This window comes from Sturnus vulgaris, chromosome 9, assembly GCF_052056855.1.
Source record: "Sturnus vulgaris isolate bStuVul1 chromosome 9, bStuVul1.hap1, whole genome shotgun sequence".
NCBI classification, from domain to species: domain Eukaryota; kingdom Metazoa; phylum Chordata; class Aves; order Passeriformes; family Sturnidae; genus Sturnus; species Sturnus vulgaris.
In genome coordinates this window covers 3,030,077-3,057,797 of record NC_142251.1, presented here as the reverse complement: position 1 = coordinate 3,057,797, position 27,721 = coordinate 3,030,077, and the positions used below count along the sequence as shown (strand labels likewise).

Genomic DNA, 27,721 nt, shown 5'->3' with positions numbered 1-27,721 from the left:
AAGGGATTTTACCTGGTCTTCTTGCTCCATGCGGCTCTGTAGCAGAAGACTGCAAAGAACAGTGAGCCTTGATCTGCTGAAAGACACCTGAGGTTATGTCCCAGTCACCCTTACATAATTAGAGTCAACACACTTGAAAATTGGAAGAGCCACTTGGAAATTGGGAGAGCCAAATTCTGAGATCACCATTTTGATTTTACCATTATACAAATAGCCATAAAATCATAAAATCATGATCTCATCTGGAAGCTCAACCTCAGGTAAGTGGAAAGGTGCGATGAACACAAGGCAAATTAACATAACCAAGAAGAAAAAAGGAAATATCTCTTGGAACATCTTAATCTGAAATTTGAGTTAAGAGACAGTTCCATTTTTAAGAATTAGAAAGAAAGTACCTTTGGTAAGGGACATGGATATCCTCAGAAAATAGTCTTAATTTGTACATTTTATTTAAGGGAAGAATTTATATTCTCTTGCAATCAAATTTCCAACTGCTCATATTATGGCTTGGTTTTCCCAGATGTTCCTTCTCAGGCTGTCAAAGAAGTGAAGTAAATCTGTAGTTTGCAAGTGTTAAGTTGCAGGTACATAATTTCATTTTCAAAGATAAAATTCAGTAAGAAGAAACAAGATTCTTGGAAGATAAATGTAGTCTTGTGTCTATTTTTTTGCATTCCTATCACCTCTTTCTTACTTATATTAATAGCAATAAAAATCAAGGAAGAGGTGTGAGGTAGATTGATGGTTTCCCAAAATATAATTTCTAAATAGAATCGCACATGTATCCAAGAATACAAACGCTAATTGGACAGAAATTTGATTCTGCGTTCACCTGCACAGACATTAAAAGCCTTCATCTGGCCAACAGTGAGTGTTCCATGACTTGAGATAGTTTAAGGACACTTCCCAGCCTACTCAGTCTTCAGCCAGGAGACGTCTGGGAGAAATCATGATCTCATTGTGGAAAGGTTACAGTCAGTAAAGTGAAATTGAAGCAAGCCAAGCTATCATGAAATATTTTTTTAGTTATAGATGACAGTCAAAGAACGAAAGACCAAGTATTTAAACAGGCATGAAAACAGCTCATGATTATTTGTCTTCTGAGAAGTGTTGGAGGCACATCGGTGGCCTCTTGGCTCTGCCACAGTGCCTGCTCCAAGAACAGCTGGAGGACTTCAGAAGCTTTTGAGCCAAGGCCATTTCATTCACTTAAAGTGGCTTGATTTTTTGGGTGTTTCTCTGGTTGGTTGGTTGGTTGTTTTTTAATTTACAGGAGAAATATTTTTTGTTAAGACTCTCAGCATTTAGAGCAAGGTGAAATTAGGAGACAAATTTACCACAGTAGTGCTTGTCCTTGAGAGACCATTGCTTACTCAAAGATTTAATTCCTATCTCCAGCTTTCCTCTTGCCTCGAAGGCCATATGTTTATGGTCCCACCTTCAGTTTTGTACTATGCTCATCATCCCAGATCCTGGATATTTTCCAGCAGTGGCTATTCTGGATGCAAGGACAGGTCACATATTGTTTGTTCCCTTGTTCTCAGGACAGGCAAATTATTTTGGTAAAGAAAACATTTGAAGGGGATTGGGTAGAACTTACATTATTTTCATTGCAAAGGCTTATGGAATGTTTATTGTCATTTTTTTTCTTTTCTAGCAGAAAAGACTGCTTAGGAAATTCTATTTATCACTGTTTATATGAACATAAATAAGCCTTCCTGCATGTTTGATTCATCTAACCTAACATACTCCCTACTAAAGGAATCAGAAGGAATTCCACTTCCCTTGTAAAATCATTCTGGCTTTCAACAATCAGTAGTATAAGGACTCAAGACTGCAGCTGGATCATCCTATCTAATGGATATCAGTAGTTATATTCTCCATAAATTTGTTTAACTCCTTTTTTTGTACCATCACATTTATTTTTCTCCAGATCAGTGCCAGGGCTTCGGATTGGATCATTGCAAGAGTATACTATACATTATTTATATTCAAAATATTTAATGTCTGCCTGCCTCAACAATATAGCTTTACTTGTTCTAAGATTATATATGAGGTTGATATTGCTGCTTGAATAAACATACACTGACAAGTTAATAAAAATAACATTTTAACTGCTTGAATGCAATGTTCCAGTGACCCATAAGACCAGTTCTAGGCTCTTTGCAGTCCTAAGTTCAGCATGAGTTTAACCTTCATCCATGGGTCCACAGTAGCCATTGTACAACCGATGAGCTCCCCTAAAAAAAGAGAGTAAAAAATGCAAACATCAATTTAAATGACTCCATGGAAAAAGCAAAAATTTGCTGTTAAACTACAGCAGGCTGAAATGAGAGCTGAGAGTGACAGAGAGGGCAGGTACCGACCCCCATACTAAAAGATGTACAACAAAGGCATTTGCTCTAAGTTCTCATGGAAAGCCTTTTAGACAAATTAATTAAGCAATAAGACATGACAGGGTGTGAATCGCTTGGTAATGATTTACGCCTATTGTGTTGTTAGGCAGAAGGCCAAAGGCCGAGTGCTGTCAAATCACCTAGGTGTAAATTATCATTTGATAATTTGAGCCCTGGAGTGCATTATTGTAATTAGAAGGTGTTCTATCATAAGTTTTCTACTTCATTCCGTTTTTTTTCATTCTCAGCTCCATTTTGATACTTAGAATGCTATCATTAAAAACTAAACCTTTTCTTGCAAAATTATTTCAGACAACTAATAGCCTGAGAGACTTTACACAACAAACCCTGTCATATACCACAATGCATAGCAGAGAAGTCAATGCAGGCATGTCATCACTGTAATTTAATCACCATGCCTTCATTCATAAAGCCAGTTACAGACAAAGGGAGGTATTAGGGTCATAGGGGAATGTGCAATCAAAATTAGTTGGAAGTTAGGTGCAGAGTCGATGAAGAGGAATGAGGCAGCTGCACTTTCTCTTTTCAAATTAAAAAGCACAAAAAAGATGGAGAGATAGCAACATGAATTCTTCCAAGTTGCAGCACCCAGACAGCTGCAAAAACCACAAGAAGGCAACTCCAAAGCTTGAGTATTCAAACTGAGAGAATCAAAGTGCAGCAAGGGCTCTTCAATGCAAAGACGTGAACACCATCTCTAGCTCTGGAAATTCATACAATGCAGCTTATCAGATCTTGGGAGAAGGTTATCACTGCCTTCTTGTCTACTTGTTCTGTTCTTCTGTGTTTCTGGAGATGAGATTTTTAAGTAGCAGGATCTCCAGTTTGATTCAGTTTGCCATTCATAGATGGGTATGTACAGTCATTAATCACAGGTACTGAGCAGAAAAAAGGTCTTTCAAGTCTGGCATAGAAATGGATGTCATGACAGCCTCTTTTTGTCCCTTGCTGCATCTGTGGCTCCAACACAGGGAAAATATTTTATCAAATCCAGCTATTGTGTCCTAAACATTAACCAAGATCACAGTTATATGCAATAGAACATCCTTAACTTTCTTGCATGACTAGATGACAAAAGACTTCACTGCAGAATTCCTAACACTGAAATGATTCCCACTGATAAGAAGCAGTCCCACGATGGCAGTGCCAGGGTGAAATGTTAAGGTCAATCAAGAGAACATCTTTCTGAGCATTAGACACACTCATTAAAAAAAAGAACTTTCTTATCAGCCATTATTTCAAAACCAGCAAGAAACCCTTTTGTAAGTGATATAACTGTTAAAACAGAATGGGTCAAATTTGTTCTGATAAATGACAGGTCTTTAAATTATTTTTCTGGAGTTTACTTTTGATGTTTGCTTATCAGTGGCATATGCTCCTTTTTTTTGTCATGATTCTTTTTACATCTATTTTTTTCCATACATTTTTGTGTTGTCACAAAAGCTGCCACACATCCACATTGCATTTATTTAATCAGAAGGATCCAGATAGCGTGATAGTTGGTTTTGCCATCCGTCTAGCATATTATTAGTAGGTTGGGGTTTGGAAAACTGACAGAGAAACAGATGTTGGGATTATTTTATGTAGCTTGAATACCATAATGATATACAGTTGTCAGAAGTATCTATTTTCTTATTTTAGGAAGATGATTATTTTATGGAGGAAATGGCTCGACTTTTTATAACCCAGAGGGAAGAGGAAAATAAAACTAAGGACCTGAGGAAAATATCTAAGGAAAGAGTGATGGATGTTTAGTCTGTGTCTAAAAGTCTGTTCAGAACATGTGCAATTTACGCAATTGTTCTAAGGGAATAATCCTGGCTGTGCTTGTTTCCCTCACAGATACATATTTAATGAAATAAGGTAAAATAAATCTATAGTCTCATGATTTGCATGTCCTTGGTCTGCTGTAAAGTGTGACAGGAAGGAGACACTATTTTTGTTAGTTGCAGCTTAATAATGTAATATGCAGAGGTTACTCCTTTTCTCAGAAGGAAACAGAAGGCTTGGAAATGAAGAATTTGGACATGCTTGGCCTGGCTACATTCCCTTTCCGCTATGCTTATCAGTCACAGTGGGGGAAAAAAGATCTAGCTGGTGTCCAAAGGACAAAGGTCAAAAAAACTTCATTTCCATTTCCCCCCTACATTTAGTGTCTTAGTTTTGGACTTTTAGATATGAAATAACGAAACCAAGTTTTCTTTTAGTTGTTCATGAGTTTGCTTGCTTTCTTTTCTGGCCACCTGCTCAATTGACATTTTAGACGGGTCTGAGGGACAGTGGAAATACTGTGAAAATGACATAGTACTCAGAGCTTTGGTGCATAATTTTAGGAATTAATATCCATTCCTACCTTTCTTTACCTCTAATTCCTCTTTTCCTGCCTATTTCATCACTTCATGTAAATGCCAGATGTGGAAAGAATTCAATATCTGGTAAGACAATTACATTTAGTTCCCATCACTATAATTTAAGTCTAAATAGTGCAGGCACTCAGCTACTCTGGAGGTGAAATACGTCTCAAAAATTAGTTTCTTGAGCAGTGGGGAAGCCAATATCTGTATCTTTTTTCATCCAGAATTCATGAATAGGGCTTGATACATCTACCGCAGACATCTGTGGAAACACTGGGAAAAAAAAATTGAGAAAACAGTTGTGTGTGGATTGGTGTGTCTCTGAGTCCAAAGTGGGGAGAAACTTCCCTGCGTGTACATGCACATTCACGTGCAGACACACATGCACAGAGAGAGATGTTCTGTGACTTCTGAAATGTCTTATTTAACAAAATAGAAAAGATGAATTATCAGTCTTCAAAAAGCACATGAAATTGGGTATGAATAGAGTAACTGCACAGGATGATATAGCCAAGTAACTCCCTAGGAAATCTGTGAAGATCTTTATTATTAATATCAAATATTCTCTTTTCTTGTTAAAGGCATAAATCTCTGTAATGAAATAGAGTTCATCACCTCCAGATTTATATTCTTAGCAGGGGTTTAGATATTTATGGATGCCTCCCAAAAAATCTAAAAAGTAATAAGGAAGTACTAATCTAATAAAGGCAACAGGTAGTTGATGCAATATTTGAATTTAGACTTCACTTTTTAATTATAAGGTTGCAACATGTAATATACAGAACTGCCTCTGGACATTCATCAGTAGTGTCTCCTTTTGATTTACTTACCTAGCTACATGTTTCTTGCTAGTATTACTCAATTCATAGGCAACTGGGAAAGGATGTATCTGTTAGTAAAACTATTTTCATTAATATATTTAAGAAGCAGAGCATGCATTTTTTCCATGCAGTTTTAATCAAAAAGTGCCGTTCATTGTGCTTTAAAACAACAATTGCTATTGCCAGTATTACCATAAGATTATTAGATCAATCTAGTGATCACATTATTTATTCCTTCTTCCCTCACCTTTTATTTACTTTAAAATATGAATTTCATGGGTGTTATTGACGATGAAGAACAAAGAAAAGAAAGTCAGCTGAGTCTCCACAGCTCCAGTTCTGTTCTCACAGGAACAGGTTTCTAGTATTCAGCTACACCCAGCCATTCTTTCAAGTGAAAAAAATAGTAGATATTAAAGGTTTAGACAGAAATTTTTGATCGAATTGTTCTTTGTCCTGGGGAACTCTCATTTAAATTCTGTACTTTTTTGTCACAGCCTAGTCCCAGGCTCTGAATTAAGATTAATCCAGGATATTGAAGTAACTGTGATCTGAGTTTTAACTTTGTAATTATTGTCTGTCTTAGTAACATCCAGTGACTCCATAGCATCCAAGTGCTACCATAAGTGACCAACCTGGAAATGCAAATAGAGTTTTTCAAGGGCTGTCAGAAAATCTTCTAGGATTTGAAAGTCATTATTACGTAAGGAAGACCAGAAAAAGTGTGTATTTGAAATATTTGAGAACTGTTCGTGTAGTTTTATGTGATTAAACTGCACACCAAAAGAATGGGAAAAAATTACTTGTCAAAGGTAGCAGACAGGGATTAAAGCTACAGAGGAATGAATTGGGATGACTTCAAACAGATCATTTTATCCTTAAGGTAGATGTGTATGAGAACTCTCTTCCAAGATTTTTCTTTTCCTTGGAGAAGTAACCAGAATAATGTGATAGGCTTTACAGCCTTCAGTTTAACATAACCAGGATCAGTAATTTAGCATTTTAATATATTGAACAGATCTGCACTGGGAAACGCTAACGACAGCAACCAGCACGATACAGATTGTTCTGTAGCTTTGACCTACAAGTACATTTTATAGCTGAGCTGGTGTCAGGATTCTGTCTGGCTGCTGCACCAGCCTCAAAACACAGCCCAGCTCCCTCATACTACTTGCAAGCAATTCAGACACAGAATATTTTGGGGATCGTAAATGAGCAACATCTATTCCCAGGGTAAGGCAAGTCTATTTCACAAGTTACTTTATGGACCATATGGTTATACTTGGTTACGTTCAGTCACATAACATCACATAAAGCAACTTAATCCAGTATATTCAGATCCATGCAATGCAAATGGAGCATCATTTCCAAGCTTTAAAGGAGCCTTGTCTTTTTCCTTAGGGAACATGGTGTAGGCTATAGTTTTAAATCAAACTTCTCATAAACTTTTAACACTCAAGTCTTTCCAAAAATCATGTCATCTTCCAACTTGGTGTGATGCAACTTATTATCTGTATGTCTGAGCATAAGAAAAGACACTCTGATGTTCTACTAAAATTATGCTGAAAATAGAAAATGAGATTGCAACCAGTAAAGAGGAGAAGTCAGAATTGCTGTAGGATTTTAGTATAGTCCTTGCCAAAACTCAGCATCCCTGAGGCCTCCTTATCCAGAGTGCTGAGCTGAAGCCTCCTGGAAATAGCAGGTTTAAAGGTTGCTAAGCTAGATACTTTCTTAGATAATTTTAAGGCTTATAACCTGGACATTTTAGTCATATACAGGGAAATACTTCTCAGTCGCAAATATGTCAGATATTGGATGTAATTATGGGGTGAGCAAGAGAGAAAGCATTGTTCAAGAGGCAAGGAAGGAGTTAAGAATTATGCATTTAAAGGTAGGATTCCATCCCAGGCGAACAGCCCTCCAACACAACTTCCCATTGTTCACAGGTCTGGTGAGTTCCTGGGGTAAAGTACTTTTTTGGCTGTTGATGTCAGGAATGCTATCACTTTTGTGATATAATTTGGTTTTCTGTGTAATTACACCCTGGCAAAAGCATATTTCTAATAGCACAGCTAGGATTTTCTGTTTAAAATGCTCTGTTTAAATTGTTGACTTTCTGCTGGAATGCTGTATTTGGTTACATTCCACTCTCATTCTAGAGCTCCCTGTACATCCCAGAGCACAATAGCGTCATTATGCACTACCTTGGCCTCCAGGTCATGAACTACAATTATCTCTTTTCATGGCAACAATCTTTATAACCTAGAAACTACTCCCAGGGACAACATTATAAAGAAGGATTGGCATATGCATAAATAAAGATGAATAGATATTGGCACTCCTCGGGGTTTTTGCCATTGATTATGGAATGTTGATTAATGCCATAATCACTACCTCCCCTCGAAAGCGATAGCGGCATTTTGTGCTGGCTTCACTTTTCTGTCTTCACATCTGCTGCTTTCTCTCCAGTCCCTGGCTCTTGTCACCCATCTGATTCATCCTCGTAGCACGATGACAAAAGTCACAATGTTTGGTTGCCAGCGAGAAAATTTCAGAGGAACAATTTTGAATCTGATTGTTCTCGACTAACATGCTGCTCCAACGGATTATAGCACTTTTATATGCAGTTGCTTTTTGCTAGGTCCATCTGTCTGCGCTCCAAGCTGTGCTCCTAAGATTTGACATTTCAGGCAGTTCTGATTCTGTTTTCTCTCATGCCGTTTCAGTTTTTAAGAACAGAAATCTAGTCAGGAAGGTTATTTGGGGAGTAGTAAGCAAAAAGCATGATTATTATTAGCACTCTTCAAGCTATTAACCACAATGCTTTGTATTTACTTGACATTATGTAAAAAAAATTATCTACTACTCATCTACAAGGCAGATGAGTAAATAGCACCTGCACTGTATGTAACTCAAATCCAGAAATTAGACATTCTATAATCCACAGAAGGAGCTTATCCACCCTAACAGCTACTCCCAAAGCAGTAATTACTACCATATTCCCCATCCTCATTAGATCAATTATTTGAAAGTTCTTTGCTTCATATAGGATGCTCACCTGCATTTACAGGTAATGACTGACTTGTGAGATGCAGCTGCATTCTAACAGACTGGCCTCACAGACCTCACAGGACATGATCAAAATCACGAGCAATAGAGATTTCTCTTCAGGAAGAGGCTACGCTAGAAATGTATGTCAGAGTCAAATAATTAATTTACATGCATTGTCATTTTATGCAACATATGTTCATTTTTTAAATACTTGCCTTGCCAGAAGCTAAGGAACCAGCCATAAAGATAAACTAAAGCAGACAATGTCTGGTAAAGTTTAGAGTAAAAATTGCTCCAAGTCGTACTGCACTGGTCTAGTTGTCCTCTTGTAGACTTTAAAATAGATGGTCACATCATGTTGATTAGGTTAGTCCAAACATGCTAGATGAAAATTACTTGGTTTTGGTATCAGGAAAGTCTTCTGGTTGCATGAGAAGTAAATGCTGGAGGGGAGTTTTTTAGCCAACACCAGCAGAGGCTTTGTCTATAGGAATGTTTAGAGAGGCTTATATGTGTCTATATATTTTGTGTATCTGGTTTACGTGGGACAACTAGAAAAAAAGAATTTGGTCCCTTTCGTCCCTCTGCTGTGGGGCAGGTATAAAAAAAAAATTAAAAAATTGCATTATCTCTAAATGCCACAGGTTCACTCTCACAATACAGAAGCTAGGAGCAAGAAGGGAGTAAAATACATAGGTAAGTGGCACAAAAATATATCAAAGCCAGAAAAAATTGAACTGAGAGTTTGTTCAGTTGTACAGGACAGAGCTGGGCACAGAAACCATGGGTTTCTAAATAATAAGAATATTTAAAGACTAGAATTTCATTTTCTACATCAGAAGATTGAACTTTTTTGGGTTTTGGTAAAAAATATCATGCTATTGAATAGCAGCTTAATGAAAGAACTACCAAAATCTCTGCGAGACAGGGAATCTCCTGAAAGAAGTAGAGGTTGTACAGATATTTTATTCTGGAGCTGGCAGAAGAAATAAAAGATGTTGCAAGCCAGCAGTTCTCTGAATCTACCTGGGTGACCAGTTGATATTCTGCTGGTCCTAGCACAATAATGTGGCATATGGATAATGAATCCAACTTTTAAATTTTCTTTTTCCAAAAAGCTTGTAGACCTGTGTCATTGTACTGGCTATATGAAGTAGCCCATTGCTGTCAGCCAGAATGTTCAAACCAATTTCTTTCTAAGATGGGAATTCAACCTCCATAAAACTTGCTCAAAGATTTGGCTGTATGCACATTCAGGGGGAAAAAAACCCAAACAAAAAACAAAAAACCAAGCAAAAATCCTCAAGGTATGTTTAATTACGTGTTAGCACAGGGAATTAGTCACGCTGAGCAGGACTCCCATAGGGTGGATGTAGAGCAAATCCCTTTAACATTTGTTGCTGCAATCCAGAAGGGTCAGTGAACAACAAATGTGTTCTCTCCACGGTAAATGAGAGCAGCAGAATGGAAAGATAAGTAATATCCTACTTTCTGTACAAAGTGCAGAAACAGAGTAACTGTTTTGAAGAATTCCTCAAAAACTGTAAAATAATGAACAGTTTATTTGGATATATGAAAAGGGTGAAAAAGGATCTGCACAGCAGGGAAAACAAGTTTGTCCAGTACAGCATGATAGCGCCCAACATTTCACAAATGAACCAGGAGCTGCTCTGTCCTCATGCCTTTCCACTTTTAGAACTGCAAATTCACAGTGAATACAGTTTTATGTAGAAGGAACTGCCTCTGACAGACACAAAATTATTTAAACACCAATATAGTTTATTGCCCACTCCTGTGCTGATTTACACACAAGCTAAACTCCAGTTTCCAGCAATGTCTGCTGTCCCTTTAAAGAATTCAGGTGTAATGCCTGAAGTTCATGGACTTTTTATCTGTTGCATGATCTTCACTGAAAAAATAACATCTGAATTGAGCAGACTTGAATACATTTATGCCTGTGGAAAATCAGGAATTCCTCCCCTATTCCTGGATAAAAGCAGAAAATAATTACACCCCTGCTTTTTAGGCTGTCTCTTATGGACAAATATCATCTAAAAGGAACCCAGAGTATTCCCATTCAGCCTGGTGACAGACTACGTAGGTAGGCTGGATCTAAACTGAGCCCTGTCTGTCTGTGTGGCAGCAGAGGTGACAGGAGAACACCATTTGCAGTGAGGCAGCCAAAGAGCAACGACAGCAGGGATGATGGTAGTTGCAAAGTGCCAGCAGACTCAGCTTTGGAACAGATTTGCCAAGGCTGCTGCACCATGTGATGACACAGATTCCATGCTGAATGCACAGTGACATGGAAAATGTCTCCTAGTGGTGCCCAGGCGTCACCAGTTAACTCCTCTAATAGCTGCTCTCCCCTGACTTTGTCCTGTTTCACCAGCTGTTGTGCATCTCCTGTTCAGGAGGAGACACTGGCACAGTGGAAGAATCATTAGGGAAATGCAACAACATATGGACGTGAGAGGGAGGTTCAATAATGAGTTTCTGTGTGTCTGTGTTCAGTACATGCACAGGGAGCACCATCTCATTTACTTGAGCTGGATTTGCTGTTTGTATTGTTCTGTACCAAGGAGCTCCTGGAAGTGCAGAGCATTCTGGAAGTTACAAGAGCAAATCACCAAGCATAGAGTCAGTTCAACCTGGCAATGCAAAGAAAGTCTAGAGTGGAGAAAATTTCTGTTTGGTGACAAGTCAGTTCAGCAATCCTGCTGAATATCCTTCACTTCTTGGGCTGAAGACATTTACCTGGTGCCACTATGATCTATGACTGCTGAACAGCTCCTTGAAGTTTGTGAGATCCAGCAAGAACTGCATAGGGAAGCCTCAAGAGCAGAGATTTGAAACAACCTATTCCATGAGAATTAGGATGAATGAAGCCTGGGCTTCTCTGTGAATTTATGTCTTAGTATAAGTCTTTGGATGCAGGGTCAAACGGAGGTTTTTGGATTGCTAGGTAGGAGTAATTCTCTGAGGATTCTCTGAGGTCTAATACTGTCAGCTTTGTGATAAATGCTTCCTTAGAGTATGCACAGGTTCATTCCGTGGGTCAGCTCTTCTAAATACTGATTTTTACGCAACCTGGAGAAGCTTAGCTGTCCTTAAGCTATGTTAACAAAATATTTAAAGGCCACAATGCAGCGAGATAGCATGTGCCCCCAAAACCTCATGCCTTCAGGAGCCTCATTCTGCAGGTCCTGCTTCTGTATAAAAGGTAGCTAAAGTAAATTAAGCATTTTTTTCACATTTTCCTGTCTGGTTTTGCCTGCTTGGTCAACAGCCTGGCTGTCGCATGTGAATCCTGGCACTCTGTTCTGCAGGTCATGAAACCTTCAGGAAGGTATTGGGGCAATGAAGACTGACAAAGTGATTGCACTGTCTTTTGCCCTCCCTAGAACCTGTGGTATGTTCAGTGTCTCCAGGTGCCCTGGGGCAAAATTCATAAGAGATTTTGAGGGTTTTTTTATTTCTTAAGTTCACACATCCAAGGAGCACACAATTTATTAGGGCCACACTTAATTAAAGGCTTTTAACAGTTTATTAGCATTTCTTCCAAACTTTCCTTTTATGACTGAGATAAGGATGTGTTCCTACATTCTATTTCACACCTTCTTATGTGTTTTTATGTGCTTTTATTTGTTATATCTTCCATGTGATGCATACCTTAGAGAGTAAGTCAAATCAGGCAGTCTCAACCTGTCCAATTTACTGTTTCATAAGAAGAAAGCTTTAGGATTCCATCTGTCATAGTAAAAAATCACCAGATACACCACCATAACAACGCATTGGAAAAATAATCATTAAAATGATTTTTCTGTCTGCTGGAGGCCACTCACTCAACTCTCCTGTTGCACAGGAGAGGCAACTGTGGCTGCCCCATTCCTGGAAATGTCCAAGGCTGGGTTAGATGGGTCTTGGAGCAACCAGATCTAGTGCCCATGGTAGGGAGATTGGAACTGGATGATCTTTAAGGTCCCTTCCACCTCAGACCATTCTGTAATTCAAAATACCAATCTTTAGAAACAAGGCCCAGTGTGGCAGAGCCCAAACTGACTTATTGTGATGGTTCTCCATCAATGTAGCCAGAAACGGTGGAAGGGAGGATAAGAGACAGAAGAAAGCAAATTGGGTCATTCTGAGAAAGGAGATTATGATATGGTGATTGTAATAGATTCCCCAGCCTGCACATTTTTTGACAACTCATTTGTTTTAGGCTTATCTGCATTCACATCACATTAATTCAAAGGGCAGTGGATCCAATTTTCTGTTGCCTGGCACTTTGTATAACATTTGCCTCTTCTCCAAATGTAGGGAAAAATGGATGTAAAATGCTGCTCAGAATCTGGGCTTTGTTTTCATCTCCCCCTAGTTTAGCAGAAATGCCTCTGTGTTGGTATTTTTCCTCAGTTACCCTCGCGTGACAGCAGTGGAACGTTATGACCTTTTTTTGTCCTTGCTCTACTTACACGTGGCTTATGTTCTTATCAAACCGACCCCAAGCTTGTTCTTTGCCTGTAACTGCAGGTCAAAACATCAATTTTGGCAATTCGGCTGCCCCCTCTGCCATTTGGAAGGAGCAAGGTGGAGACAGCTGGCAGTTAGGGGAGCACTAGGAAGCATATGGTAGCTCTGTGCAGTGTTGTCCAAGGGCTCGTAGGACAATCACTCACTTGCTTCACTGATTTCCAAAATGTACATCTCTTTTTTTGGGTCTTTTCTCATAAGCCCCCAGGATAGCCATTGTTTCAGCAAAGGTCATTTTAGGAGAAACTCCATATTTTGATATTATTTGGTTCTTTCCATGAAAGAAAACCTGTTTAAAAATTATCCCACTACCATAAATTACCATAAAGAAAATAGAGTGACAGATAAATAAAGGTAACTGACTAGAGACTGGGGCAATAAAATGTTAGAAGAGACCATCCCAAATTTAAGGTATTATGTAGCTGGACATTTGCAGCTTGTGCTTTTAGCATGGCAGCTGGTCGGAGGGTTAAGAAAATATGTGGCCATGCAATGTTGGCTGAGATCCTACCTGATCTTGGGAGTTAAACACAGCCAAGCCCTGTAGTGTTGGATGGGAAACCGCCAAGGAAAATCCAGTGATTCAGTAAGTGGCACCCTTCCTGCACGATTACAGCAACCCAAGTGCCAGCATGGTGCTCGGGGATAGTTTTGTTGGTGGCAGTGATATTTTAATATGAGACATAAACTTGTTGAAGGATCTAGTGATGATTTGTACAAAGATAAGCAAGTTTTAATAATTATTGCCTTGTAATTCCGCTCTCTGCTTTCTGTTTTATGGAGCTTTCCTCCTGTTTTATTCTGTCGGTTGACAATGATCATCACTACAATAAAAACTGATTCTTCCAAGAAGGTGGCCGCATTTTTATAAATTCTGTGTATATGTACTGCCTCCATTACATTTACAGCATTTGGTGAGGTGTAGGACTGGAAATTTGTGCTTGAATAGAGATATTTTAAATACTCTCCAGTAGTAGAAAATATGTTGGGAAGCTTGTTATACAATGTTGATTTCAGCCCCTGAGCTGCAATACTTTTGTTGATGCAATTGTGCTTTCTAAATCAGACCAGTGAACTGGTTTGGACAAAAAAGTCCCCCTCTAAAAGCAGACATTTTTCAACTTGTATAAATTCTGATCAAGTTTGAAGTGCAGCCATACAATCAGTTCCTAAAGCACAACCGTGGAGGCAGTAAATGCCAATGCAGACTTTGATGTGGGGGAGCAAGGAGGCAGGAAACACCTTCATGTGGTTTTTACACCAGAAGAAACAGTCTGACACATTTTTACCATTGCCAGAAGAGTAATGCCTATTTTAAGATTTGAAGTTTACCTACTAGACATCAATATCCAGTCTCTGTGCTTAAATTTCCATTATATAATTAAAAGTTCGGAATTTATAAAGGATATTAAAAGCATTTTTGGATCCTTGGGTTATAATTGTGTCCTGTAATACTAAATATAATGCACAAATGGGAGTGGCTAGATGAAAAGTTTTGCAGAGGTCAAGCTGTAATTTTTGTTATTTCACTTCATGATTTCCATTTGAAATAAGATTCCATGACACATCTAAATGATTATACACAAGAGTCTATTCTAATAGTAGTAGGCTCATAAAAAATAACAAGACCAAATGATAACTGTCTCCTGACCCATACATGTATTTACAATAGAAGTACTTTAATAAAGGTAGCTACATCCTCTAGATCCCCAGACCTTTATTTGAACTCTTCTGTAGCATAATTGACAGACAGAATTAGAGTGTGCATTAAGACCTGAAACTGAACTTTTTCCGTAGGCTCAGCTTCACTTACATCACTCATAATATTAGAAAGAATCTGTGACAATCATATTAAAATGATGCCACCCTTACACAGCTTAACAGAGTATGCAATTATATTTAAATGCTGTAATTGGAACTTGCTGTTAAGTGCCTACTGTCACTTCTCAATTCCCCTCCAGGCAAGTAAACCACTTCTTCCTTTGCTCTATAAATTTAATGCCATATTCTGCATACAGTAAGAGCTGGTATTTCATCAAGAGCATTTTGTTTGCCTCAAATGCTGTGAAAACACAGGCCTTGTGAACACTGCAGGATATAAATCCATCCTAGAAAATGACTCTGTTAAAAAAAAAAAAAGGCATTTTGCCATTTCATGCTTATGGGGACAACCTGGGTCTTTGCATTTGATTAGTTTCTTCACCTGAAAGCCATTTCCAGCTCAGTCTTTTGTAGGCAGCATTATTAAGTGTAAACATCCGGAAGGCAGGGCCAGGTGAGCCTGATCATACCCCACTGAATCTTTTTAAACCCCAGGGATGGACTCAGGTGTTTCTGAGGGCCTTACCTTGGTGGCAGAGCAGCTTTTGCTTCTGGTGGTGCATGACAAGGGAGAGCTCAGTGGGATCTTCTTGGCAGAGGAGGAACTGCAGATGGGGAAAGTGGGAAAAGATAACTGTTTATGCTTTTAAAGGTTTTACAGGAAATTTTTAGAAAAATAATGCTAGGAATGTCTTACATTGCTCTTAGGAAATATTCTCCTGTGAGTGCCTCCTCAGTTCTTTGTGAATATGACAGTGTTGGCTGTTGGTCGTCAGTCAGTTTTTATGTGTTTTCCTAAATTTAGTCAGAATTGTGTGTATTCCAGGCTTTGGTATGATTCCTTATTTAGATTGTTCTAGTTAACATCTAACATGTATAGCTGTGTAAAGAGCAAAGTGTTAAAGTTTGGAGGAGAGCCTTGCCCTTTATGGTCCCAAACTGGCTGAAGCTGGACTTTTATTTTTCCAGCACAGCCAGGAACAGCACTGCTTTTCCTTTGTGCCCATTTCCAAAATGACCTAGACTTGAACTCTCCCAAGAATAGGAATGTGCTTCTGTGTAGTCTCTATACTGGAGCAGTCCTAGGGATCTCAGTTAATAGGTGTGATAGCCCAGTATGTGTTACATTGCTAATGCATAAATCTGCAGTGTTGACTCTTGCTCACTAGAAACTTAATCTAAGACAACTAAGTCCTTTTTTAAACCTAGCATTTATGTAGTATTCATTTGGAGGTGCTTTGAGAAAGGCTGACTAGAAAGGGTAAGAAGGAAAAGGTAGGATTTTTTAATTGTTATGACTGACTATAGCTTTACTGTGGAAATTGGTATTACCCCGACTGGGGTGCAATTAGATACACATTCTTAGTGGTGTTGCTTTTCTACATACTATACTTGTACTAATTCTACATGATGTCTACAGGCCTGTGGATGTTTTGAAAGCAGTGACTATAAAGCTGTACATTGATGGCTTTGATAAACACGTAGGGGACTCAAATCCGAGACTGGGCATTGATTTGCATTGTACAAAAATCCCTCTATTAATCCCTTTCCATTTTCTGTCTTGAAACCATGTATTTTTCTCTGAGCAATGAACTAGAAACCAGCACACCCAGATGCTACAGAGGGCCTTTGGCTCCTTCACAAAATTTGGTCTTAAATAATGTTTTTGCAGTGTGGCAAGTGCTAGAACCCCACATGGTGACCTACATGGCGTTGGCTAGAGCTTTTCTTGTGAATCTAATCCAACAAAAGCAGCTGTCTCTAAACCAGTAGAGCTGCAAAAGCCGTCATGTTTTAGCACTGTGGCTATTCTTCAGGGTACCTGGTAATAAATATGAACATTTCAAATGGGATACAACACTCCGAGTAAAACCCTAGCATGCACATTTTCCTGTAAAATTGTTTGTTTATGATTTTTTTTGTCTTCACACTATATATATACACACATTGTTCCCTGCTGAAACTGGTGAAAGGTAAAAATTCAACTGAAAAGTCTCTTAAATAACTCAGCTGCATCTGATTGCCATTATTGTATGTGTATGGCCTCTTTAGAGAATAATAAACACAATGGAAACAGTGATATGAAAACATACAGTTCTTGCTGATTACAAATCTGTATATTCTCACCTTGCCTTTGTGTCAAGACAAGCATTCAATTTACAGGGAGTCCCAAGAATCCTTCAATCATCCCTTGTAAAAGCTTCCCTTTATTTTGTTGGAGTTCAACAGTATTGTTAATTCAAGGGTTTTTTTTCAAGTACTTTGAACATTATCCTACAACAATAATTCACTATTAGTTGATCAGAATTTATGGCAATGGTTGCTGCTTTCTCAGCCACCATATCAAGATTCTGTAGATCAGATCCTGCCCTGCATTATCTGAGTCACCATATCCATTATTAACACAACTGAGGATATTTCAAGGCTGTGTTTGTTCCACTGCACTTGATAATCTACTTGGCTAATTAAATTCTTTCTCTCAGGATTCCCTGTAAAAAATGTAGAGTAAAATTCTGGCCCCAGTCAAGCCAGTGGCAAAACTCCCATTGATTTCAATGATCTGAGACTTCATCCTTAAATCCAGACTAGAAGAGATACAGGCCAACAGGCTGCAAAAATACTAATAGAGTCATTTTCAATCCAGTACCGTGACTGAGGCTTATATTTTGGAAGTGAGAAGCTTAATCCCAATAGTAGGTGACAATACATCTCTCCAAGGAACCAGTGGAAGTGCTGGTGAGGCTTAGAGGTTGTGACAGGCCTGCTGTCCTAATTAATAACTTGTCAATCTCAGGATGGAGTTAGGCTATTTCATCAGCCTAGGACTCCAACCTGGGGATACGTAAAGGCAGGGTTAATTGAAGCTCTGCTCTAGCTTAAAATATCACAAAGTTTGGGAGGATTGAAGGATCTGGATTAAACTTCTGATGTGCAGTGATACTTCATTAACTTCAGGATATATTTCTAGCAAACAGCATCATAGAATAAAATAAACTGGAGTTTCAGAATTTCATTGCACACTACCAAAGATGCTCTCAAAGGAATGGTTATATCTCAAAGTATTTTGTAAAAGAAAAAAAAAATCTTCCAGGGTTTTAGTGGTTGGGAGGATAAAGTTGCAGATTTTTTTTTTGTTGGGAAAAGTACCAGGGGCAATAAATAGAAGAGGAAAGACAGAATAAAATAATTGCACGACTCTTTCGAGAAAAAAACCCCAGTATTTGAATACAGTGACCTGAAAAAGAAGCAACAGCAACCAGCCAAATTTTGCATCAGTCTCGTTCAAACATTTTCATTGTCAGACCCTGACAGCCTCAGAGGGTTATTTTTTTTCATGCCTTTACAAGGAGATGGAAGCAATTGGAAATGAAAGCACAACTAAAGATGTGCCAAAGACTGTAGGACTTACTAAGAATTTTGAGCCTGCAATCCCTATATCCTACGCCAGCCTTCTAAAAAACTAAATGCAACTGTTTTGTGCAGCCAGTAATTTCAGCTCTGGAGTCAGATGAAGAAGTAGGTTGTAGTTTCTGGCAAAAGGTCTTTCACAACTCATTAGTTCACACCACGCACACTATTTTAGTGCTGAAGCTCATGTTTTGATATTATGCAGCTCTTTTTTTACTAAAATGCATTGAAGATGCATACCAGGCTGGTCCTTCCATCCAGAATTCGAAAACCTGGATGAACTTGGTGGCTTAAATATCTCTTGTTGAGTCCTGATGTTTTCAGTTGTTGAGATGTGCAATTCACCACTGTCAGAGGTACATTTGCAGCTCTTGGGAGGTTCAGATATCAGCACCTTTTAACTCAGGTTAATTTCCAGTGTTTGCCTCAAGTAGTCATGTAGATAAATGCAAAATATTACATGCTTTTCATCCTTCCTTGAAGATGGTCCTCAGATGGACAAATAAGGAGAATAAAAGCTGAATGTATGAGAGTATTGACTGCCAAATGGTGCAGAATCTACTGCTCTTAGCTATCCCAAATCCACCATCTCTGGTAGTTGCTGGATTCCTTTGGGGAAACAAACTTGGATTTATTGTCTCATTCTAGCAGGCAGCCAGAAGGGGGGGATGACAGCAAGGTTGTTTAAGACTTAGAGGGCCAAATTATTCTTATTTCCACTAATCACCACTAGGACGAATAGAGAGGTTTTGCTATCCCTTCTATCTATCAGGAAAAGCAGACTTACAACTAGCAAAGAGAGGTATGAATGGAAATAAGGGAAGAGAATGCTTGAAAACCTTGGGAGGCCACAAGGATATTGATTTTGGGAGAGTGTAAGTTCTGTCTGCCCCCAGGGGGACCAGAAAAGGTGCCTGTGTGGAGCAGTTTGTATTGAAGGCCTGTGTGTTGTGTAAAGAGATCATGTTAGATTCACTTTGTCATGGGCAGCTGTCAGGGATGATGGTTATAGTATCACCTGTACTCCTATACTCCTATGAAATGAAATTATTTTTCCATCTAGGCTACTACATGTCATTTCTGTATTCAGCAGCAAGATGTAAGGGGAGTAAAAATTCAAATGTATTTAGTCCATTAGAGCTAGGTGTAAGAACTTATGAAATTCAGGGAAAATATTGTATATACATGAAGTATCTTGTGTCTGGCAAGTGCTGCTTCCTCTTCCTGCTGATATTTGGGATTGCTGACTGTTTTACAGCTCATTGTTTTTCAGATGAAATTTTCTGTTTTACCCTGATAAAATCATAGTGTTTGATAATAAAGTTGGGAAGGAACAGTAGCCTGACATGGGAGTTATCTAATGCTGAAAGTGGTTATTTGTAAACAGATGCTGCTACTAAGTGCTTAAATTAGATAATAAATGGTACCTATCTCATGAATTCCTTCCCTCCATTTACTGTGGTGTGCAGTCTGGGATTTTTTTCTGCTTTTAAGATGTTTTAGGGATGCAATTTGCTTGTGAATCTTGCCCAACTGTCACTGGTTCAATACAAGCTTAAAGGGATTAATTCTTTTCTAGAGTGTCCCAAGTGGATTTTTTATTAACCTTTTGTGTAATAAACATTTATCTCATTTTTACAGCAGCATTTAACACTATCTATTTATGGCCAAATATCTCTAAATCCATTACATGAGCTGAAAATGCACCTGCTTCAGGAAAAAAGCTCTCTGGAGAACCTGGAGCAGGCACTGATAATTGTAAACAAAACAAAACAAGAGCCCATAAAATAAAAATAAAAGTATTACCTTGAGTATCATGTCTTATAGAATGGTTGTTTGAACAAAAACCTAATTATTATCATAGCGTGTCTATTTAAAAAAAAAAAAAAAAAGACTAAGAGGATTGATGGAGTTGGTGTGAAACTGAGGTGGCTTCTTGTGTGCCCAAGCCACAACAGCAGCATCTGGGATGTTGTATGTATATTGATTGAGAGCATGACACTGTGATCTATGAGCCCACCCTCTGCCTTGTTGCTTATAAATTTATAGCCTCCAAAACTGACTTGAAAGTTCTGTATAAAGAAATAATAGTATGGGCTAGTGGTGGAAACATCCCAGGAAAGCCCACATCTGCTGTTGTCTCTGCTCCTCAAAACCCAGGAGAATCAACATAGGCTTTAAAGGGGTAAGGATGAAAAAGAAATGGAGGAAAACGAGTCAAAATACTACCTGCCATCCAGAGAACATCTCCTCATGCTGTGTGCTGTGAGCACAGATAACCTAGAACAGAGAGGTTCTGCAACAGTATTTGCAAGGGGAACAGATTTTAAGCACATATTGATTTGTCATCTTACTTTCCTAAAGTTAGGCATGTACTTGAGAGCTTTGAATTGGAATTGTAGTAACAGCTAGTCCCATTTAAAAAATAATCAAAAAGTTTTCTAAAATGTGTGATTGAGTTTCAGGGTACAATATCATTCTTCTTGCAGTTCTATTGGACTTTTCATGATCTCAAAATCTTTAAGCTGGCTTCAAGTTTGGACAAGAGTTGGGATTTTCTCCTTACTAGCTACTAATGAACTGCTAATACTGTACATGTGCATCAACTTTTCCTAAAAGGTGATAATTTTCTTATTATGAAGCATGCAGTCTTTCATAGTTCTCATGTTTTCCAAAAGTTACACAATTCAGTTTCCTGAAAAGATATTTATCTGGAGCAACATGACGGGAGGTGTAAATGTTTATGGCATTGAAGCAACCTGAAAATCTGCCATTTTAGAAATGTATATTTTCACTTACTGAAGTAATTATTCTGTAAATATAACTGCTCATAATGCAGTAGTCACTATTTCAAAATATGTGAACTTCTTTCATCTAAAAGATAGAAATAGGGGTCAAAGAAATTGCATCATTGCAGCATGAAAGAAAGAAGTGCTCTTTTCACTGGGCTGATCAAATTAATTATGCTAAATAGCTGAAAATAGAGGGAAATGAAATAGAATTAGCCCTTCAAAGGATGCTTAAGGCAAAGGCAGAAATGAGCCCACTTCAGAGTGGTCCAGTGATATTTACAACCGGGGATCTTATGCTGTGCCCTCTGGCCCTGGCTGACAGCAGTTCAAGTTTCTGGTGCAGGTTCCTGTGGCAGAGGATGAGAGCTGTGAAGTTCTGGGATGCCACTACCACTAAACATGGAGACTTTTAGAGACTTTTCAGCAATTAGTAACTGCTGAATTTTGATCTGCCATTTACATAATGTGATTTTTCTTTTTCTGTAAGTGGAAGCTAAGAGCTTCCCAAGAAGTTGTGTGTTTGGGGAGAATAGGTAAATGTGTATCAAGCCAAATTTCTGCAGCATGTACACCTGTGCAGCCCAGAAGGAGCAATGGAATCAAACAAATTTAACAGAAGAACAGGGAGTGGGGGAAAAACTTATGAGTTTTCATTTATATATCAAAATAAATTATAACAGTGTTTATTCCCAACTGTGAATCTGTTCACAAGGTGATTTTGATTTAAGTTAATGAGTAGTCTTCCTGCTGCTGCAGTGCTCTGAAAATTGATTGTGTTCAATTCCTAACATAAAAGAAGTTTGCTAATACTGTCAATTTAATCATAGCTGTATTTTGGTTAAAATTTGTGTCCTATTGATATCAGATTTATCTCTTTCCTTACCTGAGTTGACAATGTAATCAACGTACCAGATGTACCCATGCTTTGTAGAGATTTTCTTAATGCTCACTACTGTGCACGTAATTTCAAGGAAAAATAGAAGACAAGATATTGCATAGTCAAGGAACAGATCAAGAGCGTTTGCTTTGGTTTTGGGGTTTTGTTTTGCTCTGGTTTTGATTAATACAAGGCAAAACTTTCTTCTGTAGAAGTCGTGGTGTATCCTTCCCACACCAGCAGTGAGCTTGAATATTCCCCTCCTGTCTCTATCAGTCAGGAAATGTGTGAGTAAGAAGTAGAAGCTGTTCCCAATAGTTCTCATGATTCAGTGAAGGTCACTGGTTTTCTGGTATTCAACCAGAAAAGACTTAACACAAGAAATTAAACAATGGCTTTACTGAAGGTTAAAAGTCTTTTGTACTAGGAAATATTCCACTGTAGAGGGAATAATAAATGGAACAAGGTTTGTAAGACCACTTTTTAAAATCTAAAATCCCATATATTTCTTTACATTTACATATGGGTTATTACTTCCACTTTCTAAATAGAGAGCCTTAGGCTCAGCAATACTTCATACAGCTGGGTCATGTCATGGATCCACAGGAGAATGAAGAATACTGAATTGTCCTTCTCCTGTCTGAATTTGACTGTACGTTAACCACTACACAACACTGGGTAAATAAAAGGCTGATGAGGGGTTTGCAGAGGCCTTAAAAGCTCTTTCTACTGTGAGAAATTAACCCTTTGATAAAGAACTGTTTCTTGTTGAACTAGACAGCAAGACATTCACTGCAGTAAAGTTATTAGGAAATATTCTTGAGACAAGATGAAATGCTTCCCTGGGTGTAACTACTTAGCCAACAAGGTTATTAGGATTATATAATGGTAGGGGTTCCTCCATAAATAATATATATGTAAATCCCTGGAGAGCTGTATATTACTTAATAGAATATTCTGCATACTGAAAATGATAACTGCAGAAAAGACTAAATCTACAGAGCACTATCAGCATTGCTAGGACTTAAATTATGCTTCTTCACACCAAAAAAACCCCCAACCTTTAGGAGAAGATGTTACTTGCTGATGGTCTGAAGCATTTAATTTAAATTTGAATGGTTTCAAAACTTGAATTAGAAACTTAAGTGACTCATCCAATTCAACATAAAGAAATATGAAGTAATGAGATTGGAGGGGAAGGTAATGAAGAGAAAATTTTACTGTTCATTCTTATATGTTATGGGCATATGAACAAAAGAAAGATGTGGTACTGATTTGAAATAAGCTCTCTGAAGTAATGAAATAATTTTCAATAGCAATAACAAAACCTTAGGAGCAAGGAAAAGTTTTAATGTTAGCGACCTCATTTATTAAACCAAGAAATGCCATAGCAAACAAACTGATGGGGTAAGAGGTTATTCCTCTGGGGGTGTTCTGTGACACATTGACACTACAAATCCAAGCCTGAGAAAATAAAAGAAGCTTCTGAGCTCTGTTACAGAATACATGACTTCAGAAGTGATTTGTGTACATATTAGGAAAAAGAAAACATGGAAATAAAGCTTCTTACCAGACTTCAGTGGCCCACAAATTATGAACACAGGGGTTTTGTGCTTTCACTGTCTCAGCTTCCTAATGATTTAGGTATATTGGAAACAGAGTTGTGGCTTCAGCTTCTCGGTTGTAGTCACCAATACTGAGATTAGACAGGTGCCAAAAATCCTGCACTTGTGCTCCCTGAGCCAGGCCTCCAGTACTTGCTTTCCTTGGAGAGGTGCTTTGATAGGAAACAGAGAAACGTTAGTGGAGCTTCTTATTCACAAAGGTAAGAATTCCCTGAACTTTTGCCTAAAACTGAACTAATAACAGTTTTGAATTGCTACAGTGGTTAATTACATTCAGATTGAAGAAAAAATTATTGAAAGTCTCTTGGATTCTTCAGTTACATGCAGAGTCCTCTTTCTCTTAAAAACATGTTGAGAGATTACTTTTTCTGTTGAGAAATCTTTCAGATAAATTGCATTTGGGGATTGTCAGTTGTATTCTCTGGCATTTCAACAAAATGAGTTGGAGAAGGACACATCACAGGACTGCTGGGACATCAGGTGAAGAACCACAGAGTCAAATGAGCATTGCTGAGAACTGAGGGCAAAGCAAGGAGCACGTTCACATTTCTGTGCTCAGTGCAGACCCCAGTCTGAATGCAGCGAGCTGTTCTCTGATCCAAACACTTGAGTGTTTTAGAGGACAGAGCTGATGTAAGATGAGATGCAATTTATAAGTGATTGTTTAATGTGATGTCAGTGGACAGCAGGCATAGCTGTTGAGAACAGGTAAGCTGCAAAAATACAAATAACTAAAGTACCTGGAAAAATACTTTGAATCAAACAAGAAAGTGGAAAAAAAATTACTTAATTTCTTGTGAGGGCTGCAGATTGTTGGTTAGCCTCTAGTGCCACAGGAGTTGTAATTTGCCATAGTATTTTCCAGAATTAGAACTAAACTGGCAGTACCAAAAATAAATAAATAAAAAGCCTTGAAAGATTTTTTCTATTGTGATTTTGATCTACCTAGAAGCCACTCAAGGAAAGCCATTTCTTGCTGTGTTTCTGGCTTATCTTATGTATTTCATGTTGGTTTGACCAAACACTCAAGCTTCTGAATTGATTCAGCCTTTGCCCACATTTAGAGGTGTCAAATCACAACTGAAAGCTGGAGGGGCACTCATTTTTCTCTTTCCTATTCACAGCTGCCAAGCTCCTGTGTTTTAGCACCTGCCCAAATTAGCACATTCTGCTCCAGCCGAGGACTGACTCCCAGCCATCTCTTATGGGCTAAACCAGAGATTACTATTGGCTTCAGAAATGCCAGCTCTTCTTGTGGTCTCTGGCTTTCCTGTGTGCCTCATCCAACCACAGCCAGGATGTATTCCTAGCTGGTGAAAATTGATCTGAACACACAAAAGCCAGGGATGCTTTGCTGGTTTACATCTAGCAGGGATCTGACCTATCTTTGAACTCTGCATAGGCTAATGGTGTTTTTTTCCCAAATACTTTTTTTAGGAGTGTAGCTAGCCTGTTCCAATCTTTAATTTATGGAGTATCACTTCTGTGAGTGGGCATGGAATTGAGTTTGCCTTTGCTACTTCATCAAATAGTTAAAATCTACTCAAGCAAACCAAATCTTATCTAAAACATCCTTCACAGCCTAGCCCCAGTACAAGCAGCAGAAATTTCAGAACTGTGCTGTCACCGTAGCTTCAAATTTTGATAAATACCACCCTGTGTAGCTGCTGGGCACTGCCATGTGGGAAGTTAGTGCCCAGGGATAAATCCTGACTGTGAGTGAGTGAATTTAAACTAATGAGAGCAGACACAGACCAAACCTCTTACAATTGGGCTGGGGGAAAAAAAAAAGACTGGGAAAACTTTTGTTTAATTTCAAAATTTGAAGAGAGTTTAGATAAATGCTTTGCAGGGAAACCTTCCTGATGGTTTTGCATGATGCTTGGTGTCCCTTTGTAATAAACTTGGGGTAGCAAAGTTACAGCACTGAGCTGCCTCTATTTCTCCAGTGAGCACTATGCTGGATGTGGCTCCTGTGTGAATTCAGTGCCAACAAACAGCCTCTGCCATCACTAATGTACCAAAGCATCAGTGGGACCACTGACCTCTCCTTTTACATACTGAGCCCTGAAGTGGTTATTATTTATCAAGGAATTCTTGCTGCAGATATGCTCAGCAGGTTTTCTTGTTCTCGTTTCTTTCCTTCTCTGATGAGCTAGGGCACACTATCTTCCCTTTATACAACACAGAAATTAACAGCAGACACTTCGCCAAAAAAAACAAACCAAACCAAAACAAAAACAAAAACAAAAAAAACCAAACAAACAAAAAAAAAACCAAAACCAAAACAAAACCAAAAAACCCCCAACCAAACAAACAAAAAACCCCACGAAAACCCAAAAGCAAATATGTTTAAATATGGGGAGATACTAGTAAATGCTAATGTCATAATTCTAACTTCAATGATCCTTGATGGTCCCTTCAACTCAGGATATTCTATGATTCTAATAGAATTTTAGTCTCTCATTTCTCTGAAAATAGCTTGAAAAATCGTGTATCTGGTGGAGTAGAAAGTTATATTTCACAATTTTTGGAAACCTGAAATTATATTAAGTTGTAATTTTTATAAGTATTTTCATAATTTTTGAGAAAAATCCTTTTCACTGGGAACCCTCGATTCTGTTTCAAAATACTTTTTCTTTGTAAAAATGTAATCCTTCTATCCTTTCAAACTGATGTAAAAATGTAAGTTTTCACTACTTTATATTTTATGAAATTTTTAAATATTGCTCCGATTTCCTACAGTTTACTATGAAGGCCATACCATAATTTTTCTGTGTTGCTCTATTGTGGAATACCTTGACAAATACATGCACAGAGCTTGTTATTTGAACGATTTCTGATTGGAGTGGGCAAAGGAAGCAGCAGCAGTGAAATGTGAAGAGGGGCAGAGCTAAGGCTGCCTTTTTTGCTTGATGAGACAAGGTGGCAAATCCAACAGAGGAAAAACTGCTGGGAGTCAAAGCCAATTTCTCCCAGCTGTGGGGCACGAGGCTCTTCCCGTTGGAAGCAGTTCTGCTTTTTTCAAGGCCACAGGAGCCTGGGGGAATGGTTCTTGGGCTTTTGCTTGCCCACATCTCCCCTTTTCCTGCCAGCAGCCCTGGCCCCACTCCCATTTCAGTGACGGCCCTGTGAACGAGTCTGTAACCTTGGTGGAGAAGCAGGAAAGTGGTGTTAATAATAAAAGGGCTAATTGTACACCCCATCTGCCTTGGAAATGACTGAGTTCAAAGGAACTGTCCTTGCATAAAGCAAACAGTCCTCCTCCAGAAAACACTGAGCAGTGTCTTTCAAATGGCTTATACAGAGGAATATCCATGTAGTATATCAGTGTGTATATGAGATGCTCATACAAGTGTGACTCTAAAAAGCCTGGTTTAGTAGGTATCTAATCTTTCTGATTTTTTTTCTTTGAGGCATTTTACATGGCACTCATAGGAGATGACAGAGATGAAGGGTTTTGCAATGGAGAGAGAAAAAAGGCTTTAAATGTAGTTCAAGTGGCAGGACCTTGTGAGGCAGTGGGTTGCCTTTGTCCAAACTCCTTTCTGCGTTAAATATTTTATATTATAAATACTATTCCCCTTGTACTTAAAAATGTCCACGATGTCAGGACTGAAAGGAAATGGGATGTAAATCTGCTAGAGTTACCCCTTGTGCCCTCACACACACCATTTTTAATCTTCCAATGTCAGACACAACACATGTGATTGTGATCTCATTTATAGTACTACAAAATGGAGATTAATTCTGTCTAAATCACACACCAAGTCAAGTTTTGGAAGTGTACCTTTAAGAAGCATATGGCAGATCACAAATGTATTAAAGTCATCAATATTTATGGAGCAGGTAAAATGCATATTAGACAGGCTAGATGCCATCTGTCAAAATAATCTTGATTCCAACCTGCTATCCAAAAAATGAAGACTATTTCTAGGGCCAGCTCCTTAAGTCAGGTTAAAAGACAACATATTTCTTTGCCAACAAAAGTGAGGTTATCACATAAATGAATATGAAAG

The 27,721-nt window shown here is 38.4% G+C and overlaps 1 long non-coding RNA gene across 1 annotated transcript; it reads right to left on the bottom strand.

Annotated features, from left to right (window-relative positions):
- Positions 1-427: 427 nt before the first annotated feature.
- Positions 428-25,885, bottom strand: LOC148222772 (uncharacterized). The gene is made up of 3 exons (XR_015805310.1): positions 23,648-25,885; positions 15,527-15,605; positions 428-2,240 (listed from the first exon to the last, which is right to left on the bottom strand). It is a non-coding gene; the product is annotated as an uncharacterized LOC148222772 (long non-coding RNA).
- Positions 25,886-27,721: the final 1,836 nt, after the last annotated feature.